The following is a 13,485-nucleotide window of genomic DNA, read 5'->3' as shown; positions in this document are numbered from 1 at the left end:
TCAGCCATATTTTTTTTATATATTTGCAAGCCACTGTATGGTACTGAAGACTGAGATGAGTTCATGAATTTCATGCTACAGCTCTGTATTCATTTTATTTGCACTTATGTTCTGTTTGACACCTTCAGTATTGACTGCATTGATGAGATGTTTGATGGACTGCTGGGAGACACGGGACCTTCTGACACACTGCCACAAAGCTCTTTGTTACAGCACAGGGTCAGTAGCATGCTCACTCTTTCTTAAGGAGAATCAGCAGTAAGTACCTTCCCTGCAGCAATGTAAAAGCCGATGAAATCACTGATGGGTGTTCACACTATCACAGTAGCCTGTGATTGTGCTGTGTCCTTCATTAACAGCTTCCAGCTGGCAGACACCATTCTCGTGCAGCAAAGGAGGCAGAGCTGACCTTTGGTCAAAGCCCTGCGTGTTACGGAGGCCAGGCCGTGGCAGTGCTTGTGACAGCTGTTTTGCCTCAACTTACCTATAATTTATAATTCCACAATAAAACACGATCCAAACTCTTGAACAGTAGTATCACTCTCCCTTTACTACTTCTGGAAGTTACACTGGGCTCACAGTAGGATCTGATGGTAGAGGGATATTCAGAGACCAAGCTATGAGAGATCTATTCTTATTCCACGCTATCTAGTACTCTTACAGGGGTAGTCCAAACTCTTGAACAGTAGTATCACTCTCCCTTTACTACTTCTGGAAGTTACACTGGGCTCACAGTAGGATCTGATGGTAGAGGGATATTCAGAGACCAAGCTATGAGAGATCTTATTCTTATTCCAAGTAGTACCCTGTTTGACTGCAGCCAGCTGCTTGGACACTGACTGTGAGCTCCTGCATTGTGCATGCAGCAGCAGGTACTGAAGCAGAGCTGCGAGGTGATCAGGGTGCACAACTGCTGCACTGCTCCTGGTGCATTTTTCTTAGAAATGCTGCACACTGAACCTTAAATGATCCTTTGGTCTCAGCATGCAGCAAAGACCATGCACTCATGTTTGCCTTGTCCTAATTCCACATTTGGCATGGCTAAATTAGTGTCAGTTTAAATGAGGAGCATGAAACTCCTGACTTTTCCCACCTACTGTGCTGTGGTCCGTGGCACTGGGCACACACAGCAGGGTAACCAGATTGTTTCTGCCTAAAGCCAGCCCAAATGATCCATTGCAGGTGGTTCACAAACCATAAATCTGGACTAATGGTGGTCTGAAACAAACTCTCATGAAACTTGTATAGTGTGAAGTTATGGTCCTCACTGGTAACTGTCTGACTCCACAGCTCTGTTCCTCCTGGGCTGCACTACTTGCTAGTGTAGAAAAACTAACAAAAAATCTTGATGAGACCCTCTGATCTGTTTTCAGCACCTCCTGAGAGCTCGTCCTGTGTGTTAATTCTTTAAGGAGAATGAAACATTCCCTATCGGCATGTCATCGTTAACAAGCAGAAGTGAACCAAAAGAATCATTCTCAATCCTCAAACATTCTTTCAGAACTGAGCAAGGCTTTTGGTATTAGCTCAGAGCATCCCTGTTGCTCCTTTGCTGAGTGTTGTGCTGTCCAAAGGACATTGTCACACCTAGGAAAAAGCAGTCCTAGGTTTGCTATAACTGCTAATAAGTAATGGCAGCAGCTCAGCTACACTGCCCAGCTTCCAGGGGCTGGCTCTCCTTAGAGCCACTGCTGTCCTGAGGGAGGCTGTGCAGCCCTGCTCCTGTGGCTTCTAGAGATGAGCCTGGCCACGGGCTGTGCCAGCCAGAAAGGATGTGCAGGCAGGAGCTGAGATTCCTTACCCACAGCAGCACAGAGTTCAGGCAGCTGTCATGCCATGGGGAATTGGAATAAGCTCTGAGGGAAATACCTGTCTGCTGACACTGCACTGTTTATACATGTCAACATGGAACCTTGGAGAATTAAAGTAAAGCTGTGGAATATAAGCCAATTTATTTGTACTTGTCTTTAATTAAAGGTCTCCTGAAATATAATCTGTCTATATCTAGCCAAACACAACAGCTGTTCCACTGCCCTACTGTGTATGTATCAAAGCAGGAAGGCACGAAGGCTAAAGGCACTTGACCTAAACAAAAAACCCTCCTTCCTCTCTCTACAGGCTACACATGCAACTGCCCACCTTCTATCTTGCTAGCTCTACAATCAGATCTCAAGATAGGTGATAAATAACCAGGATTAAGCAATTGCAAAGGTCTGAAGTTCTCTGAAGCTACATGGTCTGCAGATACAACCTTGAATCAAAGTCTTCATCAACATCAACGTGCTTCTGAGCACGTCTTACATTAACCAGTATTACCACAAAATGAGATGACATGAGAGACAAAATGGGTGTTTTGTCTCCAGATACTTTTGAGTCACTCTGTTGATTCCATACCTGATCCTGTGTACTGGAACACTTTAATATCAGCAGATGGCCCCAGATGGCTCAGAGCTCCCTGTGCTAAGCAATGTATATACAAAGTATGCATGTGTTTTAAACAAAAGGGAACCCTTTTTTCCCCCACATGAGGTATTACTGAAGCATGAATTGCATTGCTTAGTACATTCTGGCATCAGACAGATGAGTGGTTCCAAAAGGGGACTGTGAGTACAGGGGGCCTATAGCACAGAGTTACTCCTTGCCAGAAGCTGTGGACAAGCACATCTGTGTTGTTGCTTACACAACTTCCCCCAGACACTGCTATAGGCCTCTCCCAGAAGGAAAAGTATCGTTTGACTGATTGGCCCCTCTGATATTCCTGTGTCCTGCTGCACCTCCCTGCTAAAAGATATGGCACTGCAGTTTTTCCCAAAAAGCATTCTTAGAAGAACTGGACTGCATCAGTCACAGCCTTCTTGGTTGTGCCCTGCAACAGAGTAGGCCTCCCTCAGTTCCACCCACCTGTGCCAGGCAGAGACATCATAATTTCAGTGCCTGCTTTTCCCTGGTACTGCTGTCTGTGTGTGGGCTGTTGGCACAAGGGACCTCTTGTTCCCTCTGCATAGTCAGACAAGCCATGTCTCAAGCTGGCTTACATCAGAAAGATGCTCTGATGGCCCTGAGTGCTGGGTCGTGGGCCCAGGTCTCCCAATGACTACCAGGTATTTTCTGTGCATTTCCTGCAAAAAGATATTCTCAGACAAAGGGAAAATCCTTACAGATGAGATCTTAAAAAAACACAACAGAAAGGTGAGAAAGAGGCCTACAAGACATACTGTATACACTGTCACTGGACACTTCATAATATAAATTGTTAGGGTCCTAGCTAGGATTACCCCACAGATTATAGCATTTTACCTCTGTATTTTAGCCACAGACACATGTTGCCCTTACCGAATAAATGTAATCTAACCCAGGAGCAGAGACACCAAAGTGAGGAAAAGAGCTTCTGTGTTTTTGACATCAGAGTATCTGCTCTCCGAATGTAATTACTATTACATCTGTTTAGTGTTCACAATGCTGTATCCTCAGAGGCCTCTATCAGGTCACAGTCCATCTGCAGTACTTTTCCAACCTGATTCTTTCCAGTGTCAAGTGGCTTAAAGCAACAGATTGCACTTAATTTGGTCTGAAGACTATTTAAATAACCAGATGTGTTATGAAGCAGTGACACTGAAATACTTCTTACGTTGCAGAGTCATCTTTTTATATTCTGGCACTGATATTTATGAGATGGAGAAGAGCAGAGTGCAGTTTCTGGAGAACTCAGCAGCCCCAGGTAGGGTGGTGCACCTTCCAGGCTTCTGCTGGCTCTCAGCAACCTGCTCCTGTTGAATTCAGCTACTGAGAAGTTAAAGGCTTCCTTCTGCCATTGGCACACAGGCACCAGCAGAAGAGACTATTGTCTGTCCTCAGCACAGCCAAGGGCAAAAAAGGAACAAAGACTGGATTAAATTCATAGGACAGCAGTAACACATGTTCCCCATAAACAACCATAATTAGGAATTTGCTAGCTAATTATAGGGTTTCAGAATAAGAAAGTGCAAAGCCAATGTCCAAAGGTAAAAAAAAAAAAAAAATTAAAAATATTTCTGTGACATTCCAGCTGGACAGCATTGCCACCTACCGGCAGATATTCCAGCACCGACCAACCAGGGAACAGGCAGCAGCTTCCTAACCAGGCCTCTCAGGACAAATGCAGATTCCTCACCCTCACACCACTGTTCTGTCACCCCCAGGACAGCTCACACATGGAGAGCAAAGTGAACACAAGTGATGTTAGCCCTGGTGTTCAGTGCCTGAGAGGAAGATGGCACAGCATGCTGGCATGGGAGCAGCTGCCATCATGGGCACGAGGTGCCTCTCAGGCTGGGTGGTGATGCTGCTCTTCAGGCTGCCCCAAAGGGCTCTAGGGGGCTTCCTTAGACCCCTCAGACAACACTGCATCAGTCACACTCCTGAAGCACAATTCAACACTGAAATTGAACAGGCAGGGAGAAGAAAATACCTGTTGCCAACAGGCAAATAAATCTCAGTCTCTGCCTTGGACAGTAATTTTGGTGATTAATTTTGTCCAGAGATGGAACTAGGTAGATGGCTGCTTGCCAATAATTTTAAGAAGTGGGTCCTAAAAACTCATCACCCTACAGCTTGAAATATAACCAAGTGCCAACTGGAGGATTCTCAAGTGTGCCCAGGACCTCATTCCTTCAGGAAAGCCCACTATGACATAAAATCCAGCCATTCCACAGAGTCCTCAAATGACAGAGGAGGTCCCAGCCTTGAGTGTTGAACCAGAACTTTGGAAACTTGTTTCTAAATACACATAGCAAAGACCCACACAGCAAAGACAATGAGGAGGGTGTTCAATGCATGAAAGGACATCAGAGCTCCACCAGCCATCACGGTCCTTGCCCACACCAGGAAACCTTCAGTGACTGACCCCAGGACAAGTCAATTCAGCCTCTCTGACCTCTGTTCTTCCCCTGCATGTAGCTCACTCAGTTTTTCCTGCTGCAGAGGATGACTGGGAATGATACATTCCTGCAGCATGAAACCCCAAGTACATCTAAACAGCAAAACCTGCCCAAATTTAACCATACTGAATATTAAACTGTTACCAAAATGGCAGGCCCTGCTCAGTTCTGCAGGATGAGACACCTTAGTTCCATGGAGCCAGGTACTTCCAAGCCAAAGTGGAATTTATCAATATTTCCTCAGCTTTTCATCTCTGCTATGTTTTTGTGTGGGCAAAAGAATAAAGTTCAAGCCAACTCTAAAGGAAATGAGTAACAAAGGACTGCACTGCCCACAGGAACTGGCTAGGGTAGAATATTTTAAACAGTGCCAAGGAAGATGGGCATGGCAGCAGCAGCTCAGAGAATGTATCCTTCATCTCCTTCCCACAACACTGACTTCTGCTTCTGAAAATTCTGCTTCTAAAAAAAATTCAGTTGAGTTCTGCACGACTCTCAGAATGGAAAATGGTGCAGAACACAGAAGGTGAGTGTGATAGGGAAGACTGTCACACACACACATACACTCACACAAAGGGCAGGTTTCACATCTAAAATACTTCTATTGCTTGGCTTTTTAAGAACCTCAACTTGCCCAGCCAGGTAAGCTTCTGCAGCCCCTGCCTCATCACCTGACCTCTGCCCCACTCCACAACTTCTGACAGCAGCCGTCTCCCTCCACCCCTGCCTCACCTTTTCCACTGCTCTATTGCTCCAGCCTTCACCCTTGCCCATGACATGCACTTCTTGGTAGAGCTGGCAGCAAGTCTCTCTGTCAGCCATGTATCAGGTTAACATCCCACGCGGCTTCACAGTTCCCTCATGCAAATTTCTCAACCTGATTTTCACCACATTCTTCCTGTTGTAGCCTTCCCACCCGGCTCAGTCTGTGGTGCACCTGCCACAACAGGGATCTGAAGCCAAACTTTAGTGAAAGGGTCAGTGAAATTAACTTCTTCCCTGAGGGTGAAATGCATGGAAAATTATTCTGGCTCTAAGGGCCTGTGCTCACTAGGGAGGACTGGAATCTGTTGGCCTTTTCCCAACAGCAGCTTCAAAGATACTCAGTCCCAAGAAGAAGCACAAGGTCTCAGAGCTTGTGAGCAAAGATGGAGAAGGGAAGGAAGCAACAGGACTCAAGCCTCTTCAGAAACCTGAGAGCCCAAACGGAGATGGGTAGAACAGAAAAGGAGGCTTACAAAAGCAGCAACTGCTGGGAAGTTCCAGAGAGCACTTGTAACTGACTGGGCAGGAGAGAATAAAGCAGAATTACTGCCACAAAGTTTAAGCAGCTTGGCTTTGTGGAAGAAATGACAGCTTAGAAATAAATGCTGCCACAGAAATATTTTAAAGCATCACCAAAGCATACCCAGCATGTCAAGAAAAATAAAGAGAAAATGTCTCTGTCCTGAACACACACACGCCCCCAAAAAAAGGGTTTGTTTTTTAAGAATAAATAGTTTGACTCATTTTTGTACCATGAGAGACAACTACCAAAACCCTAAAGGAAGAAGAGTCCGTATCATATTACTAAAGGCCCTTGGCCTTTTCCCTACTAATGCACAACCAGGCAGGAGTTTTTATGATCTTGAAACAAAAAGCAAATTATTTAAACTAAGTATGAACATTCCAACCAACACAGTTGTTTACAACTGTGATCTCTGGGTTTCCCGTTGCTATTTTCTTTCCATCTTCCAATTTCTACTCCCTACCCCGCGCCAAGTCTTCCAAAATTACACTATCTTTACATAGAATGTAAGCTAGGGAATGGGAAGGATGCTGTTTTGTAGAAGTGTGTTTGGGATTAAGCCTGTTATGCAAAGTCCAGAGACAAAAGCTGCTTATCTGGGCAAGATGCTTTGACATCACTAGCTATAAAATAGCAAAGTAGCATAAATCAAAGCATAATCCCCATGATAAATAAAAGGGGTTTTCCTGTTTGGTTGGTTTTTCCCCCCAGTGACATTTCAGTACAGTGCTTTCAAAAAAATCCTTTTGATTGTTGGATTAAAAGTCAAGGAAACTCCATTTCTTACCTATGTTTTTTGCAAGTTTTATGTTCATAAGAATGTACAGAGTTTCTCTGCTGGATCAGGGCTTTAGTCTCTAAAGAGTTACATCTCTGCAACAACTACAAAATGCTTCACAACAAAAGAAAACCAAGGAAAGGAGAGGATTCTAGCATCTTCAGAAGTTTCACAGAAAGTTTCACACATTAAAACAGTAATAAAATTATCCCTTGAGCAATGGTACAAATCTTCAAAATTTGTACCATTCAATTACTTCAAAACACTGTAGCAGACACAGACACAATTTTCCATTTGCTCTTTAATGAACTCCCCCCACTCTCACTGCTGTACACTTAATGTTTTTGTCAAAGTCCACTCCCCTTGAGGCCTTCCTTCAGGCATTCCTAAACTGTAGCTCCTGAGGAGCACCAGCTTCACGAGTGATTCAAGTGAACTCCCACAGCAGGGTTATGTACAGAGAGGCCTGCTGTGCAACCAAGAGTCAAGGTGTGGAAGGAAGAGTGCAGGCACTGAGCAACAGACCACAGCTGGCACACCCAGGCTGTGCTGGGCTCCTGCAGCCTGTCCAGCCCTGTCTCATCTCACAGTGAAGTCACTGTCACTGCCTGCCTCAACACCGTTCCACAGCTCTTTCTCCATCAGACTAAGGTATGTCAATGGTTTGTGCCTTGCTGCACTTCAAAGAGAAAGACTGGATACACGGCTCACAGGATCAGAAAAGCAGGCCACAACTCCAGAGCTTTCAGTCCAGGAACTGCAGCTCCAGATATGGGGGGTAAACGATCTATTATGAACTGAACAACTGATTCAGATAAACAACCAAAACCAGAGACCTTTCCTGCTTCTATTTTAGGATAAAAATAATTTGCTACCATTATTGCTCTAGAGTATTTTGCTGTTACACTTTCTAATGAGAGAGAGCAATAAACTGTCCAGAGAAATACCACATCCTGAGTTCTGAAAGAAAACAACATATTAGTGAATGAACTTTCAAAAAAAAATCATTTATGTAAAAGGATGCTCTATTTACAAAGGTCAGTTTGCTCTTCATGATACGCATAACCACTACCAGAAAAAAATACATAAAAGAAACACCTCATCTTTAAAATAAACATTTACAAATACTCTGCTTAAACTACAAGAAAAATTAAGACATTTGAAATTAAGAGTGCATTCTGCATGCAGTTAAGACAGAAATTACATTGCTGGACTTCAGTGTGTCATTTCTTATCATTGTGAACAACACACACTTGAGCTTTTCTAAAACACCACAGCCAATCTATTACCTTAGGATCTCAAAATGAGGACATGGATCTCCATTAACAAGTTATTAGCTACTCTGGTGTTTTGCCATTAAAAAAAGGACATCCCAATTTTCTTCTCAGTAGGAGGGTCTGGTCTTGTCCAACTTGGTGTCCTTTTCCCTGAGTTTCTCTTTAGTGTTCTGCTAGGATGACAGTTGGCTTGGTACATCCACCAGTCCTTGGTGAGGACTCTTGCTGTTACAAGGCAGAGTTCAGAAATTCCAGGAGCTGGGCACGGTTCCGGTCTCTCTGCAGAGCAGACAAGCAGAGGCAGTGGTTGAACAGACCTGTACTCAGGAGCAAAGCCACAGATCCCTGTTTTCTGTGGGATTTCCACCTCCCAAAGCAAGTGCCATTGACAGAGCTGGCTCTCACCAGCTACCAGTGAGGCCTGGGTGCCCAGGGGAAGTGCCAGGCAATGGCTTCTGGAGAGACAAATGTCTCACTATTCCAGGAGGCATTTCCTAAGTGGCTCCCTAAGGAGGCTCCACTGGGCTGTCATCCTGCAGCTCACAGCCGGCCCAGGAGAGAACTCACAAGCACAACAGATGCTCCTCTCTGGTGGCTGAAGCAACTTTCACTGTATTCACAGCAAGTCCTGAGCTTTGGGGAATATCTTTTTTCCCCTCTGTGCATGTACAGCAGCTTATGCAGCATAACAGAACCCTGAATTTGGGTTCTGTTTCACAGAAGAGATGGCCCAACCGGTCAATTCCAGAGTTTTTTTATAAAAAATTACTGGATTTTCAAATATTGATGGATGTTGTTCAATTCAGTAAGACCACAGGCCCCAATCAAAAAAAGGACCAACATCAAGTATTTGACATCAGATATTGTAACAAGCAGGCTACTGGAACAGAACAAGCAAACATTCAGCATAATTTAACACACACTTTGGCGTCACAGAGAGAAGATAATGTGTTTTCAGTCAAATTTAACTCAAGAATGCTCAGACTGCTTTGCCAGCTGTAGAATGAACTGCTAGGGCGGAACCTGAATCTGCCAAGCTGGACACCTCAAGGAAGGAACACTTCCTGACCAGTACCAGAGCCCTCTGCAGGTCATCCTAGGGTGTTGAAGAGTGAAGGTGTTTAAGTGCTGAGTCCAAACATCCAGAGCTATAGCACACACTACTATTCATGGTATTTATTTCCCAGGGTATCTCAGCAAAAACATTTGACTGCTCCGAGAAAATGCAGGAGCATGTGGTCCTAATAATACAACTGGGTTTTTAAAAATTCCTCTCTAAATCAAGGCTAGTCTTGCATGTGTTAGAAAAGCACAGTGAAGTAGCAATTATCACAACAGATCACAAGAGACTGAAAGAAGATGGGTACAATTAACACCAGTGTAAGAGAAAGTTACAAACTGGCTAATGATTACAGGCTGCAATTCTAAGAACCTACATAAGCATCCTTTGGTTTATCTGCTCATGACTGAGTATTACAAGCCCCTTCATAACATAAAACCTGCCAAAAGAATGATTTAATATTTTTCAGAGGGCATCACAGCCACACTAAAAGCTACACTCAGTTTACAACTCTTAACTGCAAGACCCACTCTTCTACAAAAACTACTATTAGAAAAACATTAAAAGATACAGCATTTTTTCTTAGGAACATTTAGACTAATTAACTCTTACCTCTATATCTTCCTTAGTCTTCTTTATTTTCATCTTAATTTTCTTTCCGGTTATCATGCTGTAGTTTTCATTCTTCTTTTTGTTTTTGAAGAACTGACATGAGATCACATGTTAAAAAGACATAAGCTTTGATCAGAACCATTACAAATCTTATGTAAAATTACAGACAATAATCTTTTAGACTTCCTTACTGTCCACAACAACAGAGAGAGGTTTCTACTGGTTGATGACCAAACTGGGGATCCCATAAACATTTTTATGACAGGATGGATTAAGTATGTAGGTGAGAAATAAAACAGGGCTTCACACTCAGACCAGCGTACCTTGGAAAGCTGGACAGGTCCTGTTTTCTCTTTCCTTTTCTTCTTTTCCTTCTTTTTCTTCATTTTGTTCTCCTTTTTCCTTTTCTACAATAATAAGACATACATTCTTATGCTTACAGACTAACAAGGGCAAAAACCCCAAACCCACAAGATCTCTCAAGGTCACTCAAGTTAAGACAGCCACGACTGCTTGCCCTTACCACTACTGGACAAGTAGCAGAAAGTAACACACCAGAGTTAGCAAACCTCAGGGCTCTGAGCAACAGAAAAGGTCTGATTCCCCATTCCCTCTCTTTTAAAGTAACCACAATATAAATCACTGAACATGGAATAGAAAAATTACAACAGCAAAAATGTACATTCACTTCTCTCACCAACTATAAATAATTTCTTCTGGCAAATTCTATAAAGTTATCAAGATTCCCCACTTCTCTTTTCTTCAGAGACTACTCTAAACTCCAGCTGGACCAGCAATGATTGGCAAAAGTACCTTGTAAATGTTTTCTCTTTTAGTATAAAGCCAAGTGCCCATTTATCAGTTCAGCTACCACAACCCTTAAAGTATGATTTAGATGTACAAAGCCACAGAAAAAAGCATTGTCTTACATGACATTTAAGGTTATTGAAACATAAAAACTGTTTTGTTTGTTAACTACTTTTTTCTCTTTGTAAACTTTTACCTTTTTGTTATGTTTTTCTTTTTTCTTTTTCTTTGACTTAGACTTAGGAGAATCTAAAATTAAGGAAAAAATAAACAACAAAATCAAACCCTGTAAGTTTAGCATTCTGAAAAAGGCATTAGTTTTACAGATAAGACAGAGAAATGTGAAACATATAAAGTGCTATATATAGTTCAGATATATATATATATATGTAGACACAGGCCACTGAACATGGAATAGAAAAATTACAACAGCAAAAATGTACATTCACTTCTCTCACCAACTATAAATAATTTCTTCTGGCAAATTCTATAAAGTTATCAAGATTCCCCACTTCTCTTTTCTTCAGAGACTACTCTAAACTCCAGCTGGACCAGCAATGATTGGCAAAAGTACCTTGTAAATGTTTTCTCTTTTAGTATAAAGCCAAGTGCCCATTTATCAGTTCAGCTACCACAACCCTTAAAGTATGATTTAGATGTACAAAGCCACAGAAAAAAGCATTGTCTTACATGACATTTAAGGTTATTGAAACATAAAAACTGTTTTGTTTGTTAACTACTTTTTTCTCTTTGTAAACTTTTACCTTTTTGTTATGTTTTTCTTTTTTCTTTTTCTTTGACTTAGACTTAGGAGAATCTAAAATTAAGGAAAAAATAAACAACAAAATCAAACCCTGTAAGTTTAGCATTCTGAAAAAGGCATTAGTTTTACAGATAAGACAGAGAAATGTGAAACATATAAAGTGCTATAGTTCAGACATATATATATATATATATATATAGATAAATAGATATATGTAGACACAGGTTGAACTAACCCTGAGAAAGGGAACACACTGGGTTACTGCCACATACTGGACTAACATGGAAACTGAAAATACCTGATTTACTGATTCTGCAGATGTGCCAGCTTCACCTGAGTCCTCAAAGTTAAATAGTTGAAATGTTAAGACCAAAACAGGGCTAAATCAAACCCACGACTCTGGTCTTGATAGACTGGTGAAGTTAAAAAGATCTGTGTTTTGAAAATGCAACAAACTAAGGGGCTTAAATATATACAGCATATTGTTACCAAGTAATATTTATTTGAATGGCAGTTTCTCTTTAGAAGGAATTCAAATTAACCTAATTACATTGCAAACTGTTTGTGCAGTGGCATCTTTACACACAATAGGAAAGGATTATGAGAAACACCCTGAATAAGCAGCACTGGTATTCTGCACTGTCACTCTGTGGTGGTTTCACCTCTTCTAAAACAAGCTTTAAATGCTCTCAGGAGTGCTACCAAAACTGGAAAACATCATGTGCATGTGGAGATAGCTTACCTCTACTACTACTGGAAGAAGATGACCTTGATGATGAGCGTGATGAGGAGGAAGAAGTGGATGTACTGCTAGAAGACGATGTGGATGAAACAGATGAGGATCTGCTTCTGCTGCGCTTTCGCTTCCTTTTTTCTTTTCCTTAGGGCAACACAAGGCAACAGTGACAAGCCTGCTAGTAACTGTGGCCTACAGAAATGACTCTTAGTAGAATTTAAACACAATAAACCCCTGTTTTGAGATGTTGGTTGTGTTTTTTCCCCACAGGCTGAACTAACCCTGAGAAAGGGAACACACTGGGTTACTGCCACATACTGGACTAACATGGAAACTGAAAATACCTGATTTACTGATTCTGCAGATGTGCCAGCTTCACCTGAGTCCTCAAAGTTAAATAGTTGAAATGTTAAGACCAAAGCAGGGCTAAATCAAACCCACAACTCTGGTCTTGATAGACTGGTGAAGTTAAAAAGATCTGTGTTTTGAAAATGCAACAAACTAAGGGGCTTAAATATATACAGCATATTGTTACCAAGTAATATTTATTTGAATGGCAGTTTCTCTTTAGAAGGAATTCAAATTAACCTAATTACATTGCAAACTGTTTGTGCAGTGGCATCTTTACACACAATAGGAAAGGATTATGAGAAACACCCTGAATAAGCAGCACTGGTATTCTGCACTGTCACTCTGTGGTGGTTTCACCTCTTCTAAAACAAGCTTTAAATGCTCTCAGGAGTGCTACCAAAACTGGAAAACATCATGTGCATGTGGAGATAGCTTACCTCTACTACTACTGGAAGAAGATGACCTTGATGATGAGCGTGATGAGGAGGAAGAAGTGGATGTACTGCTAGAAGACGATGTGGATGAAACAGATGAGGATCTGCTTCTGCTGCGCTTTCGCTTCCTTTTTTCTTTTCCTTAGGGCAACACAAGGCAACAGTGACAAGCCTGCTAGTAACTGTGGCCTACAGAAATGACTCTTAGTAGAATTTAAACACAATAAACCCCTGTTTTGAGATGTTGGTTTTTTCCTGCTCTTCCAGTGTGCCATGGTCTACTGGCATCAGCAAGCAAGCAAACCAGTAAATGACCCAGAGGGTGACACACAAACAAAAGCACATAAACACCAGAGAGCAGCAACAGATCACAGCACCTACCTCGGGCCTTCAGCCCTTCTTCTGAGGTTGCACACAGCGTCCTGCTTTTTTCATCCTTCCTGTTATCCATACCTAGTCAGAG

General features: G+C 42.2%; 1 long non-coding RNA gene across 1 annotated transcript; it reads right to left on the bottom strand.

Moving 5' to 3' along the window:
* Positions 1–7,265: 7,265 nt before the first annotated feature.
* LOC120496892 lies at positions 7,266–10,393 on the bottom strand. The gene is made up of 3 exons (XR_005626372.1): positions 10,255–10,393; positions 9,932–10,024; positions 7,266–8,538 (listed from the first exon to the last, which is right to left on the bottom strand). It is a non-coding gene; the product is annotated as an uncharacterized LOC120496892 (long non-coding RNA).
* Positions 10,394–13,485: the final 3,092 nt, after the last annotated feature.

The sequence above is a fragment of the Passer montanus genome, unplaced genomic scaffold (assembly GCF_014805655.1).
Source record: "Passer montanus isolate IOZ18808 unplaced genomic scaffold, ASM1480565v1 scaffold12, whole genome shotgun sequence".
NCBI lineage: Eukaryota > Metazoa > Chordata > Aves > Passeriformes > Passeridae > Passer > Passer montanus.
The sequence above is the reverse complement of the archived record's forward strand: the minus strand, read 5'-3'. Positions and strand labels throughout refer to the sequence as shown.